We start from the raw sequence: 15514 nt of genomic DNA on the forward strand, positions 1-15514 counted from the left end.
ATTTCCCCAAGATGCAGCGATATAGCATTGCAGTGTAACATGTAACCGCTGACAGCAATATGTCTGCATCAGTTTGCAAGAACTCAACTGAAACAGAGCAAGATTTTGTTTTTTAAAGCCTGCCATTTCTTAACATCATCAGTTCAGTTTAAATTAACAATGTAAAAGTATATCAAACATTTGAGACATAATTCATATTCAAGGACTACAGTAGACTACCAACATCCTGGAGCCCCCCAGATGTTTTGGAACAAAACTCCCATTGCCCACCAGTCCAAAACTACTGGAGGACAGCAGGGTACCGACGGCTGGTGTAGTGACTTGGAGAAGGAACTGTCTTCCTCCTCATAAGAACAGAAGAAGAGTTCTGCTGTGCCAGGCCAGTGGCCCATCTACTCCAGCATCCTGTTCTCACAGTGGCCACCCAGATGGACCTGGAGCTGAGCACAAGAGCAGCTGGCGCTCAGAAGCATAGTGGCTGTTAATAGCTTTATTCTCCATGAATCTGTCCTCTCCCCTTTTACAAAGGATCCCACCAGCCTGCCCATTGGTGGTGATGGTGGCAAAGCAACTTTCTTTTTTATACAAGTGGAAGATTGGGTTACATCAAACAATGTTGCCTCCTGAAGCAGCCATGTGAACACATTCTTTTCCCTGTGCCAAGTTACTTTAAATTCTTCTACCTGGATCTGACCCCCCCCCCCCGCTTCCTCGAGCACATAAAAGAAAGCTATCAAGTTGCTCGATCAATGTTAGTTTATTATTGCTTACCCAAGTGTTTAATAAACCCGTCCCTACCTTGGACGTAGCTTTAAATACTTCATTGACTGTAACAAAGCAGCTTTTCCCACTCAGACCAAAGTGGGCTGTATAAACTATAATTAAACACTCATTACCAGCTCTGCCGGTCAAATAACAGAAGGGAAGGTCCATTATGTGACTGGCGGAACCAGCATTTAAAAGGGGATTATTGTTGTCAGAAAAATCGCTCAAAAACAAACAAAGAAGGAGGGGAAATTAAATAGAGGGGTTTGCAACGGAGTAGGGTATGTTTTGCTCTGTTTGTGAGTCTGGAGTTTCTGCCTTTGTAGACAATTACAAAGGGAAAGAACAGAGACGATGGGAAGGAGAGATGGTGGGTGAGACACCTTGGCATTAAGTTGGTCTATTGGTTGTCAGCATCTAGAGGAGGTGTAAAGTTGGAGAGATGCAGCTGTCACAGGAGCAAATAAGGGCCTAAGGGTTGTAAGAAGGCATTGTTTTCTGTTCCACCCTGCAAACTTTGTTGGCAGTACTGTTTTCATTCCACTGCAGTTCATTCACTGCATAATTTATGTAGTTAATTACATCACCGACATTGTCATTACAGTGGTTCCTCGCAAGACGAATGCCTCGCAAGACGGAAAACGTGCAAGACGAAAGAGTTTTCCGTTTTTTGAGTCGTTCCGCAAGATGAATTTCCCTATGGGCTTGCTTCGCAAGACGAAACGTCTTGCGAGTTCTTGCGAGTTTGTTTCCTTTTTCTTAAAGCCGCTAAACCGCTAAGCCGCTAATAGCCGCTAAGCCGCTAATAGCCGCTAAGCCGCTAATAGCCGTGCTTCGCAAGACGAAAAAACCGCAAGATGAAGAGACTCGCAGAACGGATTAATTTCGTCTTGCGAGGCACCACTGTACATAATTTCACCCCATTCATTTCGGTGCAAAGGAACCACAACTCAAATCAGGGAGGGGAATGTAATCAGTTATGTACTGTTTGTGGGCTGAAAGCAAAAACGATAGAAAATGCTGATTTTATTCGTTGGGTTGAGTTCCATTCCAGACATGGTATGAATAAGCGAGCGCTGGCACGTTCTGCTCCTATTTCCATTTTCAGCTAAATGCTCCAACGTGCCTGATAAAGGACCGCCACAAATCAGACTCATAGGTTGAAGATATCCAGTTTCTGAGCATGGAAGTTATGTTAGTAATAATCGTGGCATATACACATTGCAGGACCCATGCTCCATGAATTTATCTAATCCATGTTTTATAGCAGTACTCTTCAACCAAGGTCCCCAGATGTTGAACTACAACTCCCATGATCCTTGACCATTGGCTAAGCTGGCTGAGGATGGTGGGACTTTTGGTCCAGCTACATCAGGGGTCACAAGGTGGATGAACATTGTTTTACAGCCATTGTAACATCCTACAGGCACTCATACACAATTTATTACTTTATACTTTATTTTTCTTGATATATGTTGAGGTGATATTGCTTGGCTTTCTGAGGAGCTTTCTCAGTTCCAGAAGTATGGGCAGCCAGGGAAACTTAAGTGTGCAGGAAAAATGCTTGCTGGGACATCAGGGGATACACAAAACAGCCTTGGCAACTGTGTAACAGCAAGGTAAGCTCAAAACCCCATACTGACTGGAATTCTAAAGACAGTCTAAAGAATTCTAAAGAAAATCTGACATGCCCTGAATATGAGGAAGAAAAATGAAAACATTTTCTGAAGAGGAAGAAAACTGGAGAGAATTTGGAGGGCGGATTTCAGCACAACGCTACCTAAATCTAAGAGCCTATCACCCTCAGCAAGGTCAGTGAATGGTTCTGCCCACAAACATCCACTGATATCCCTACTACTTCAGATCACGCAACACGGTGGGCTTGCATTTTGCTGGAGACCAGCCTGCAAAAAGGACATATTTAACAGTTTATAACTGTCCCAATGACAGTGTGTTCTAATTTAAAACTCCTGTGTAATACTTGTTGGGAAGTTTTAATATCGAAAGGGCAGCCAAGGTCTTCCATGAGAAATTTCTCGACAGTGAAAGAAACTAATCCTTTTTAGTAATGTTTGGCTCTGGCACTGCAGGAGCTGATCTCTGATTTCATATTTTATATCCATGGTTTTTGTTAATGAAATTTTCTCCTTTAAAGGCTAACCAGGCAGATAGGAAAAGGGGTGGTGGAGGAAATTAGCAGATACTTTGCAGTGAATCTTTGAAGTGAAATTCAAGTAGCAAGCCCGAGGCACACAGTATGTAAAACCCAACTACCAAAGTTTTCAAGAGGGGGGTTTAATCTATTTTTTCCTTCTCAGGGGACTGGTGCTATATTAAATTCTTTGGTTTGGAGGAATCAGTCAACTTGGCATTAGGAATCAACTTAGCAATTTGCATCTTTTGAGAAAGGATTAGTGTATTCAGCTGCTTTCAGGGTGTGTCTGCCAGTTGGCACCAGCAAGGCCTTCAGACCCCAGCCGCTTGCTCTGTTAGTTAGCCTGCACCTTCGTCAGGAAGGTGGGATCCTCTTTGGTACTGTTGCCTCAGGGGAAGAGGGACATTAATGTGGCGACACTGAGGGCAAGTTGTCAAACAACTAAGGATGTAGTTGCCTGCACAAATCTATTTTCTTTTATAGTACGAGGAGGCCTATTGCATCACCCACTATTTTGAGGAGATTTAGATGTTTCTTCAGGGTATGACCTGTTTGCCCTGATCCGCATGCTTCTCTTGCTTCTGGAAGAAACAGTTGCTCCTTCTCCAACTAAAGAAAACAAATGTACTATCAAAGTCAACTGTCTCCTTCCTGGCCAATCCTCATTCTCCTTGTTTTGGTTTAGATGGGAGACATTTTATTTTCCCTGTGGTGACAATCTTTGGAGGAGAGGCCTTAGCTTGGTGATGGAGTATTTGCTTTCCATGCAGAACATTCCAGGTTAAATCTGCAGCTTCTCCAGGTGTGGCTAGGGGAGACCCCTGTCTGAAACTGTGGAGGGCTGCTAGCAGTCAGTGTGGACAATAGTGAGCTTGGTGGGCCAATAGTCTGAGTCAATTCAAGGCAGCTTCCTGAGTTCCTTTGAAGAGTCAGTCTAATAGGTACTTGTGTCCACTGGAAGCATGGTTAATTTGTCAGAAGCTTCTAAAACAAAGCAAAACCAGAGCTGTGTCCCAAGGCAACCTGGCTGGGTTTTGTCTCCCCACATATCTCTGTTTGGTGTCAGGAATGAAACTCACAACAGGCTTGCAAGATGAGAGAAGATTTACATTTAACCTGAAGAACCATCACCTTCCTTTGACCGAAAGGGAGGCAGCAAGAAGATCGGTCTAAATATCCTCTGTGGATTTAATCTTTACCAATCCCAGTATGATCTGACCTGATTTCATGTCCCTGACGAATGAGCAGATCACAGTTCAGTCATTCAACAGTTTCCCCAAATGTTCCAACACAGTTCTGAAAAAGCCAATCAACATGCGTTTCAAAATGTGCATTTAGAGAGACTTGTAAAAGAGCCAGTTCTGTAGACTGAAGCAGTTGAGCAGGCACATATATGATGCAGCAATCTTTCAAGTAAACTGAAGATAAGAAAAAATAATAATACTAAACAATATATATTGGGTTGTGTCCAAAGTGAGCACTACTCAGAGCAGATACATTGAAGTTAATGGACCTTATTCACATGGGTTAATCAGTTTTGGTATAACTCAGTTAAACTATTAATTTCAGCATAACTTTTTTGAATACAACCATTGTTCCTAACATTTCTGGGTGCCAAATTAGATGTTGGAATCCATGTCTGGATATCCTGATTCTTAACATTTGTTTTAAAAGCATTTGTGAGGGCTTCTCAAGTTGACAGATCCATAATGTTGAGAGGAGGGTGTTAATCTTTTGCATCATGCCATTTCACCACTATAAACTGCTTCTCTCCCCACTGTAATTTGCTCCCTTGGGGAAAAAAAATGCATGTACCAGTGGGGCAAAAGGAGCTTGTGTGGTGTTATGGTTAGAGTATTGAGCTAGGACATGGGAGACCAGGGTTCAATTCCCCATTCAGTCATGAAGCTCACTTGTTGACCTTGGGCCAGCCATGGACTTGCAGTTTAACTTACACAATTATTGTGGAGACTGACTGAAGAAGAGGAGAACCATGAAATAATATTTTGGGGGGATGTACATTTTTAAAAATGGCAGAATGGAGGAAGAGTTGATTAATTCCACACCAACTGCCACCATCCAAACCCATTTCAGAAATCCCAAAATTCTTCTAAGAATACTTTGCATGTGATGGGAAATATGTTCAGTGATCTCTGATGTCTTGTCTTGCTTGGCCCCTAGGCTTACAAACTAGCAGAGGAGTTATTGCAAGGTTGGGGTGAAAAGCACGTGATCTTCTGTTCTAATGGAGTAATGAAAAAACCCTCCCCACAATAATTGTGCCAGGAGCTTCATTCTGCTACATGTTTTGATAGACAGGGGGACCCTGGTGACAAGTGGATGGAAAACAGCAGGAGGGCTGGCATGTCCAAGCCTGGAGCATGATGGGAGAGAAGCAAGCAATTGGTACATGGTTTTATCTTTAGAAGATACCACATTCGATACATGCAGATGTAGCACATATGCATTGGATAGAAGCATGTGATATGCTCTGCTTATTCATTCAAGCTTTCTTTCCATGAAATCTAGTGTGTGTGTGTGTGTGTGTGTGTGTGTGTGTGTGTGTGTGTGTGTGTCAAAAACACCTCTGCAATTTGTTTGCAGGAAGCACAGCCTAAGATCAGCAGGGTGTAGAAGTGTTGTAATGACAAGTTCGATACTTTCAGGGAAGTCAGTGGAATCAGGGAGAGAGAGGGGGGGGAAATTCTGGCATGGCCAGGTAAGTTAGGAGTCAGCCAAGAAAGGGTGTGGAAAGAGCCAGAGGCACTGAAATACTTTGGGAAAGAGCCATGAGGTTGAAAATGGAGAAAGAGAGAGAAAGTAAAGATTCCACCATAAGTGGACTGCTGGAGTATATTGGAGCTTAATTTGTACCTTTACACCACTTTCCTGAATCCCCATCCCCAATATGCTATTTGCCCCACCTTTAAAAGAAATATACGAAAGATTTGGTCACTATTCACCCATCATCATTTTTAGTTTGGCCCTTGAGCTGGTTTAATCACACACATGCAAGGAATTCTGAATAATATAGTCCTGTGAGGGAGGGAGGTAGGGCCAACATGTCTGATTTCAGTGGATGGACCAAATATATTTGGGGTGGAAAATATTTCTGTGTCTATGTAGGGATGAACAAATCTATCAAATTTTGTTTCTCTACATTTTTAATTTTTCCAATTTTAAACTCCAAGACCCACATTTCAAAATTTGTTATTTTTTTTTACAGTCCTCATGAAAATTCCACCAGCAATTTAGAGCAAAATTATCCTAATAAACATATGTTTGAGGAGCAATTTCCCCCAGTACAATGCATTTTTGTATGATCTTTCCATTAATACATGCATTTTTATGCACATATTAGCCCAGTACAGTGGTACTTTGGTTTAAGAACAGCTTAGTTTATGAACAACTTGGATTAAGAATGCTGCAAACCCAGAAGTAGGTGTTTTGGTTTGTGAACGTTGCCTTGGAATAAGAACATGTTCTGCTTCCTGTTGAGTGTGTTCCATTTGTAAATTGAGTCCCCTGTTGCTATGGGAAAGCACACCTTGGTTTAAGAACGTTTTGTTTTATGAATGGACTCCGGAACGGATTATGTTCGTAAACCAAGGTACCACTGTATATGCATTTTGTACACATTACTTGGCTTTTTGGAAGCCTGAACTCCTCAGATATTTTATTGGAGGGATGAAGGGACCTCAGTTCCTAAGAATTGGCTCCTTTAGTTGGGTTAATGGACACTGATGGGATGTAAAAGGCAGCCATAATATTATAAGATTTAGACTATGAGATGAACATATAAACACTCCCTTGAATGTGGCATATGTGAAGACCAATGTCACAAATGTAAAATTTTGATTTGCCATTCAGTGATGGGGCATTTGGTTAGAGGGAATTAACTGGCAGGTGCATTTAGAGTAGAGGTGAGGAAACATTTCACCCTAAGGGACACATGCCTTTCTGCACAACCTTGGAGTGGGGGCACATACCAGAGGTGGGGAGGGCCAGAGGACAAATCAATAAATGCTAATTTTGCCTTTTCACAGTGGACTGCTTTCTTCTCACTTGCACACCCCTCTCTACCTTCCATTATGAGACACATTCCAGCCAGGCAAAAAACCTCAAGGAATGTGTGAAGCAAAGCTGGTAAGGTGTGTAGCCTGAGGAGAGTTTGGCTGATGGGAGTGTGGCATGGGACGATGTATGGGCTGGGATGAGTCCTAAAGTTCTGACAGAGAGGCCTGGAGGGCTGTCTTTGTCCTCTGGGCTGTAGGTTCCTGCCCCTGGTTTAGAGAGATGTGACCAATGGCATGTTTGGGAATGACACACGCAGAGCCGGCCCACTGAGGAGGCAGGGTGAAGGACCCACCTCAGACAGCAGAAACACAACAGATGGTGCCCCAACCACCCCTGCTTCCGCCATTTTGTGGAATGCTCCCACCTCTCGCCAAGTTCAGTGAGATGGGGAAGCATTCTGGCGTGTGCCAGAAGTGGGTGTGGGTAGAGCGTGGTAGGGGGCAGCAAGTTCCCATTTTGTCTCAGGTGGTGAAATGGGATTGGCCTCCCTTTGACACATAGCAGTGGTGCTTTTGAAGCAAATGGCATTTTCTTGTCCCTCTGCTGTTCAGCTTCTCGGAGCTGGAAAATCGTGGTGTGCAGCTGCCATGCGTTCTGAGGAACTAAGGACAACCCAAAAGCTTGCATCGTCACAGACGGCTGTCCAAGTAAAAGATAACTTTCATGTTCATGTGGCAACCACCTCATCATCCTAGTTTTTAGAAGACACATACATCCCATCTCTTAATATCTTTGCACATGGCAGCAACCTTTTTTTTTTAAGTTCATAGACAAATATTATTCCATATCTTATTGAATAAAATATATTTTATAAAAGCTGATGGAGACATATTGGCTCAATAAATTCTGATACTCTATTCAGAGGGAAAGTGGCAATAAAAATGCTGATGACGCGACGCCCGGAGAATATTGAATGCCATTAACATGTTATTTCCCCTGTTCTGATATTGCTGTCATGTTCTTCCCCTTGCTCTAATCTGTTGGTTAGGAAATCCCCCCTTTCCCTTCCTTGCTTGCCTGAATGAGAAAAATGGCATTTTTAGTGCTTTAAATTACCCGCTACTGGAGGGATGATCACAGATACAATGTAATGTGCCAAATCGCCAAAATTAAAACAAGGGTTGATATTCAGTTGGAACATAAAAAGCAGTCTTGTATCGAGTAGGACCATTTGTCCATCTACTTCTGCTTTCTCTACACTGACTGGCAGTGACTCTCCTGGGGTTTCAGACAAGGGACCTTCCTAGTCCTATAAGGAAATGCTGGGAATTGAACCTGAGACCTTCTGCATGCCAAGCAGGTGTTCCACCTCTACACTACTGGCGTATATTTGCTTTAAGTGAAGATGAAGCATCTAGATGCTCCTTCATTCACCTCTCATGCCCACCCCCAGGCTCTCAACCAATTAAATAATTTGTAATTGATTAACCAGCTGCCTTTTTGCCACTTGATAATTTGACTGATCACTTAAACTTTGCATAGGACCCAAACATCAGTGGAAATGCTCTTGGCAGTTGTGGGGTTTTTTCCTTGTTGGGTGTGTTTTGAGTTGCTGTTATTTAGTCAGCTTTGGAGCTGCCACACAGCATCACCAAGGAAGAAATGCCATCTTGAATAATTTCTCTTTCTCATGTCTTCTTTCACACCAGAAATAAAATAACCTAAAGCAAAATAAGCAAGGGGGCTTATAACGATTATTTCCTCCTAAGAATATTTTTCTTGGATTAATTAATTAATGAAGGATGGGGCCTTAATTAATTAAGCAATCAATTAAAGGACAGGGCCTTTTTTGTAATGGCATCCCCACTGTGGAAAAACCTCTCCAGGAATTTGCCTGGCGCCTCCTCTATGTTCTTTTTGGTGTCAGATGAATACCTTTAAATAGTGCAATCCTAACCATGTACACTCAGAAGTCCTATTGAATCCAATGGGACTTACTCCCAGGTGAGTGGAGTTAGGATTGCAGGCTTTGGACCCCAAGCTCTTTAGGCTATTATACACACTTCCCTAAGAGTAAGTCCCATTGAACCCAACAGGCTTACCTCTGAGTAAACATGTGAAGGATTGTGCTGATCATTGCATTTTAAATCTGGGCTACCAATTGTTTATCCTGTCTCTGCTGCCATTGTGGTATAGCGGTTGAACTAGGACCTGGGAGACGAGGGTTCAAAGGTCAACTTAGCCATGATGCTCAGTGGGTGAGCTTAGACTACTTACTATCTTTCAGCCTAAGCTACTACACAGGGTTGTTGTGACAGTTAAATCATTCATTGAGGAAGGGGAGGACCATGTCCGCTGCCTTGAGGTACTTTGAGAAAAAGGTGGGATAGAAATGCAGTAATTAAAAGAAATAAGGAAAAGTGTGTGTGTTGTTGTCTTTTATTGCTTTTTCTTGATTTAAGTGTCTGTGTGTGTATGTGATATTCAACATTGTCTCATATATGAGCTGTGCAAGGAAGACTGATCAATGGGAAGCTCTATCAATTAGATAACAAGACAAATACAAAAAAATTAAAAAATTGAAAATCAGTGCAGCAATCAGTGCAACACTGTCACTTCCAAGAAATTGCCCCCTCTATTGCTGATTCCACCCTTTTATTTTATTTTTTTAAATAAAATAAATGTAACTTTAAAGGCTCCACCATCAGATTCTCCACGGCTGAGAGAGGGTGGAAAACTTTCTCCCCCCCCTTCTTTTTCCCGTGGCGCATGGTCCCAGCTGCATGACACCGTTCATGAATATGCATGAAATCAGATATGACATTGCCCCGCTCCCATTAATAATCTTGTCATCTGACTTGTGCGGCATAAAAACACAGCCTGTGGCATCTCAGAGTGAATGCAGCCGGGGGGGGAGCGAAGGGGGGGGGGAGAGAGAGGCTGGTGGAGGGAGAGAACCAGTCTTGTCTCCTCTCTTTAAAAATTGGGATTAAGTGCTTGCAAAATTTGGCAGGAAAATTTAAGAAAGGGGAGGGTGTGGACCAGCGACGGTGGGGGGGGGGAGAGAAGCAAAGTCTCTGTGAATGCACTGGCTTGTTAGACGCCCCAAAGCAGTGGGTGTAATGGAATGTGAGCTGACCTTGACTAGAGCCATGGTGGGTATCTCTCTCTCCCCCCCCCTCCACCCTTTTTTGTCAAAGCAGCACTTGCAGCCGCGGTTTGGATTTCGGGCTTTCCAGTCATCAATCATCTTGGCCTATTCTCTTTCTCTGACAGCTCAGTACAAGGTCTGACATTTGACACTGGGGACCTCAGGCCTTGCGCACATGGTTCAAGAAGGAAGCCAGAGGGAAGAGAGGCTGAAACAGAGTGGGGAGTGACAGTGTTTGTGTGTGTGTGTGTGTGTGTGTGTGTGTGCGCGCGCGCCTGCGGTTTTTGGTTTTGTGTGTGTGTGTGTGTGTGTGTGAGAGAGAGAAGAGCAGCAGCAAAATAAAAGGGACGGCGGAAAACAAAACCAACGTAACCATAACAGGAATTGATCTCTTTTCTAATATGCCAATTTTCATGCTGAAAAGGATGCTTTCTGCAATAGGTCGAGCCAAGAGGGTGGTCTGAGGTGAGGATGACAGCCTATGTTGCAGCCATACCTCTCAATATTATTAACGGTTATTTTTACCATTGCTTTATTAAATGCCTTCTAAACTGCCGCCTCAAGGCAATTTACACATAATTAAAAACAGTTAAATGCAAACAATTAACAACAGTTATTGTATTTAACAGCAGTTAGAGACAAACAATAAACAATGAAATACAAAAGCAGCATAGAAATTTAAAGGCAGACCAAAACCCTAATGAGTGGGCACTCCTGGCAAATACCCATTTATCCAGCTGGGAAAGTCTGTCAGAACAAAAATGTCTTCAGTTGTTTCCAGAAATTGTACATGGTGGGAGCCTGTTGTAACTCTACCGCAATGCAGTTCCACAGAAGAGGGGCAGCCACATTTAAGGCCCTGCTCCAAGCTGCTACAGAGAGGGCTCCTGAAATATTTAGAACTTGCAGGAGACACTCTTCTGCCAATCACTGGGTGTATGAGGGATTAAGGAAGTTTTGCAAGTATTAGGGTTTGTTTATGTTAGTCTGAACCTGTCTTTCTTCATGTGGCTACTAGTCAAGATGGCTGTGTTCTTTCTCAACTCTTGGAAGTAGAATGCCACTGTGTACCAGTTGCTGGGAACTGCAGATGGAAAGAGTGCCGTTGCTTGTGGGTTTCTCCCTAACGGGCATCTGGCTGGCCACTGTGCGAACAAGCTATTGGATTAGATGGGCCCTTGGTCTTACCCAGTGGGACTCTTCTTATACGATGTACCCAAGGTGAGTTACTGACAGCACAATCCTAGCCATATCTACTCAGAAGTAAGACTCATTGAGTTCAGTGGGATCCTCCATATTCAAAGCCTAATAATAATAATAATAATAATAATAATAATAATAATAATAATAATAATATCCTGCCTATCTGGCTGGGTTTCCCCAGCTACTCTGGGAGGCTCCCAACAGAATAATAATAATAATAATAATAATAATAATAATAATAATAATAATAAGTGACAAAACATCAAAAATTTAAAACTTCCCTAAACAGGGCTGCCTTCAGATGTCTTCTAAAAGTCAGGTAGTTGTTTATTTCCTTGGCATCTGATGGGAGGGCGTTCCACAGGGCGGGCGCCACTACCAAGAAGGCCCTCTGCCTGGTTCCCTGTAGCTTTGCTTCTTGTAGTGAGGGAACCACCAGAAGGCCCTTGGAGCTGGACTTCAGTGTCTGGACTGAACAATGGGGGTGGAGATGCTCCTTCAGGTATACTGTGCCAACTGTGCCCCTGGGTAAAAGGTTATCTGCAGTCAGAGCCAAAACAGGCTATTTGGGGATATTCTATTAATGACTAGTGATAAAAAATTCCATTGACAAATTGACTATAAGTAGGTCTACCTAATTCTGGGAAGTTTATTGGAAGGCTCCACCAGCCCTCTCTTGCTATGTGAACATCTTTTTAGTATTAAGGTTTAGACATTCCATTTCCGCTAGGATTTCTGAGAAGTTCTCAAGATGGACTAGGGAACTCTAGCAGGTAATGGTCACAACAATTACCAAAATTCTTTGTTTGGAGCTGGAAGAGTTAACCTCTAAGTTTCTCCTGCATATATCCTAGAAATTATTACCCTCCTCATCAGTTGAGCCTAAATTGACAGGTCTTGGAAGTATGGAAAACAGATTCCATATATATATATATATATATATATATATATACACAACAAGTCTCTGCCATGTGTGTGTGGGGGGAATCATTTTAATTTAAATTCAGCTCCTCCATTTGTGTTAGAAAGGTAATACTGGGGTCAGATTCACCCACTGAATCCATGGAGCCGGTGGAGACTCTAAAGTGAGCTCAGTGTGACTCCTGTAGAAAGTAATAACAAATTAATTCCATTGTAGCCTGGGGCTGTGTGAGTCTGGATGGAATCCCTTCTAGGCAAAATTTTGCTGTAGAGAACATTGATTTATTTGAGACTGATATTCAGCATGACTCATGGAGCTGAAAGCAGGTGACAAGCTTTTGGAAAAGTTCACCCACACCCACACCCACACACACCCCTTGCTCCCCAAGTTTGGAGGCTCAAAAGCAGGGGATTTGGAGCTGGGGTAGAGACATAAAGCACACCCTATTTTCATCCTTAGAAAAGCTGATGATCAACCATTATTTCTATAGCATCATGAATTGGCACTTTGAACACTTGTTTACAATCTTACAATGCTGTGGAAGACAAGAACTAGAGGGTCAAGGGGAATAAGTGATTTTGGTTGGGAGAAAAGGCCAAGCCAGCTTTCCCCAGCTGCTGCTCTCCAAACTGCTGTAGACTACAACTCCCATCAACCCCAGCTAACAAGGCCATCTTGGCTGAAGCTGAAGGGGAGCCTGATGCAAAAGACCTGGGCAAAGGGAAGCAAGCTCAGGGAAGGCTGGATTAAGCCACAGACTTCGCTGGATAAGGTGGGTGTCAGGGGTTTAGGAGCAGAGGCACGGGCAAGGGAGGAAACAGAGAGCGAAGGGGAGGAGGTAGAAGAAAAGATGAGTGATGACGACGACCCGAGATCTCCTAGTCTTTCCAGTGAATCAGAGGATTCACAGAAAGGAGCACCAGTGGCCAGGGCAAGGGGGGCACCCCAGGAAGATAGAGCCAGAAGGGGCTCAGGGGGGAGCAGCTGGAAATCGGGACCAGCGTCACCGCCAGGAAGCAGGGAAGAGGAAGGGAGCCAGGGGGGAAGCGCTGGCAGCTCACCACAGGAGGGAGGGCATGAGTCAGGAGTGGCCACACCTCCATCGGGGAGCGAAGAAACGGTTAAGAGGAAGGTGGAAGGTTGGGCGCGCGCGCCAAGTTCAAATGCAGAGGAAGGCGGCGCAGTAAGCAGCCCCGAAAGGGAACCAGGTCCTAAAGCCCGGCGCAAGGAGGCAGGAGGGTCCGGGTCAGCGTCAGAAGAATCCCGGAAGGAGGAGGCCCCGGGGGGTAGAGGGACCCAGAGGAGGACAGTCAGGCGGAAAAGGTGGAGCAAGGCTAGGATATTAAGTTGGTGCTCACGGGGCGGAGACTCAGACGGAGCTTCGCCGATCTAGCTACTAGACGTAGAGTTTGCGCGCAGCAGCGTGAGAATGGAAACTGTAATTCAATAAAGACTTTTACTTAATGATCGCTGGCTAGCGTGATCCTCTGTGAGCTAGGATCTTCAAGCAGCTCTGACAGTAAGCTCCGTCTCGCCATTGTGGGCATCTACAGCCTCGAGGAGGGGAGAGAAACAGGTGCCTACTAGCGAGCTCACGAACGGCAGACGACATGACGGCTGAGCAGCAGATAGAGGACCTCAGAAAAGCAGTGGCACAACTGAACGCCGAGGTTCTCGCATCCAGGAAGAGAGAGGAGGAGGCAGCTGCCGCCTGCAGGGATCTCCAGGTCAGGTTAGACGTGCTGACAAAGCAGACACCCCGGCAGGAGGGAATTGGGTTGGCGAGACGGACAGGCGGGCTGGTCTCTCACTTCGATGGGAACCTGCAACAGTATCCCAACTTTAGAGCCGACGTACTGTGCGCACTGCAACTGCTGCATAAAGACTTTAGAGATGAACAAGAGAGAGTGGGGTTCATCATGTCCCATCTGCATGGGGATGCGAAAGCATGGCTACGCAATTTATGGAGAGATAAGGATCCGGCGCTCCAGAATGCGGATGCCTTTATTAAAGCGATGGATGGGTGCTTTTTATCAAGTATTGACGTGGATCTTGCACGGAAGGAGGTGCATGGGCTGAGACAAGGGAGGGCCAGCGTCAGGCAGTATCATGCCCGCTTTTTCGCCTTGGTCAGTGCCCTGGAATGGGACAGAGATTCGGCTCCGGTAAGAGACCTCTTTTGGGAGGGGCTGCACAACTCGATTAAAGATGAGATCGCGAGGGGGGAGAGACCCCGAACCACCCAGGAGGTCGTTCAGAGGGCACTGGCAGTGGGGGTGAGGCTGGAAGGACGTCCGTGGAGCAAGGACGAAGGGCGTGGAGGGCGCGAACCAGCCGGGGGCCCCTCCTTCCTTCCCAGAGAAGCAGCGCGGGCGCAATCCACGCCTCCGCCAGGAGGAGGAGCCGAACCTATGGAGGTTGGAGGTGCAAGGGCTCAGTCAGCAACCAGAGCCCTAGCACCGGCAGCAGTGAAAGCGAAGCCTCCTAGAGGGAACAGGAAGTGTTACGTCTGTGAGGAACCAGGGCATATGGCAAAAGAGTGTCCCCAGAGGCCCCACAAGCTCACTGCAGCCTCAGCAATGGTGACTGCAGCAACGCAGCAAGGAGGACCACAGCAGGGAAACGACGCAGTCTGGCTGGAGGAAGAGGCACTGGGGCCCAGCCAGACGTGTTAGTGACGCAGTCCCCAGAGATTTTACAGCCCGTGAACTCCCTCCCGCCCAAACCAGTAGTGAGGCTCACAGCATCTCTCCAGCTGCCCAATGGAATCACCATAGACGTGCCAATCACCATTGACTCAGGCAGCAATGCAGACTTTATAGGGCAGGACTTTGTCGACAGGCACGCTGTGCAGTTGCTGCCGGCTACACTGCCCCTGCAGGTTGTCACGGTGGATGGCAGGGAGCTGCTCGGGGGGCAAGTGGTGAAGCAGACACCGCCAATGGTGATGCGACTTGGGAATCACAGAGAAATCATCAGCTTCAACGTCACTCAACTATCTGACACGCCCGTTGTATTGGGCATGAGTTGGCTGGACAAGCACAGCCCAACGATGGCTTGGTACCAGAGGCAGCTGACCTTCGGCTCTTCCTTTTGTGCTGAACACTGCATCGTGCCCAGGCAGGAAGGAGAGGAAGAGGAGTCACAGCTGCTGCTAGGCACGCTGCAAGCGATTCCCCACAAGTACGCTGAATTTTTGGAAGTTTTCTGCGAGAAGGAGGCAGACAGGCTACCCCCTCACAGACCATATGACTGCAAAATTGACCTGCTGCCGGGGGCGGCGCTGCCTAAAGGGAGACTG

This window comes from Podarcis bocagei (assembly GCF_964188305.1).
Source record: "Podarcis bocagei genome assembly, chromosome: 14".
Classification (NCBI taxonomy): domain Eukaryota; kingdom Metazoa; phylum Chordata; class Lepidosauria; order Squamata; family Lacertidae; genus Podarcis; species Podarcis bocagei.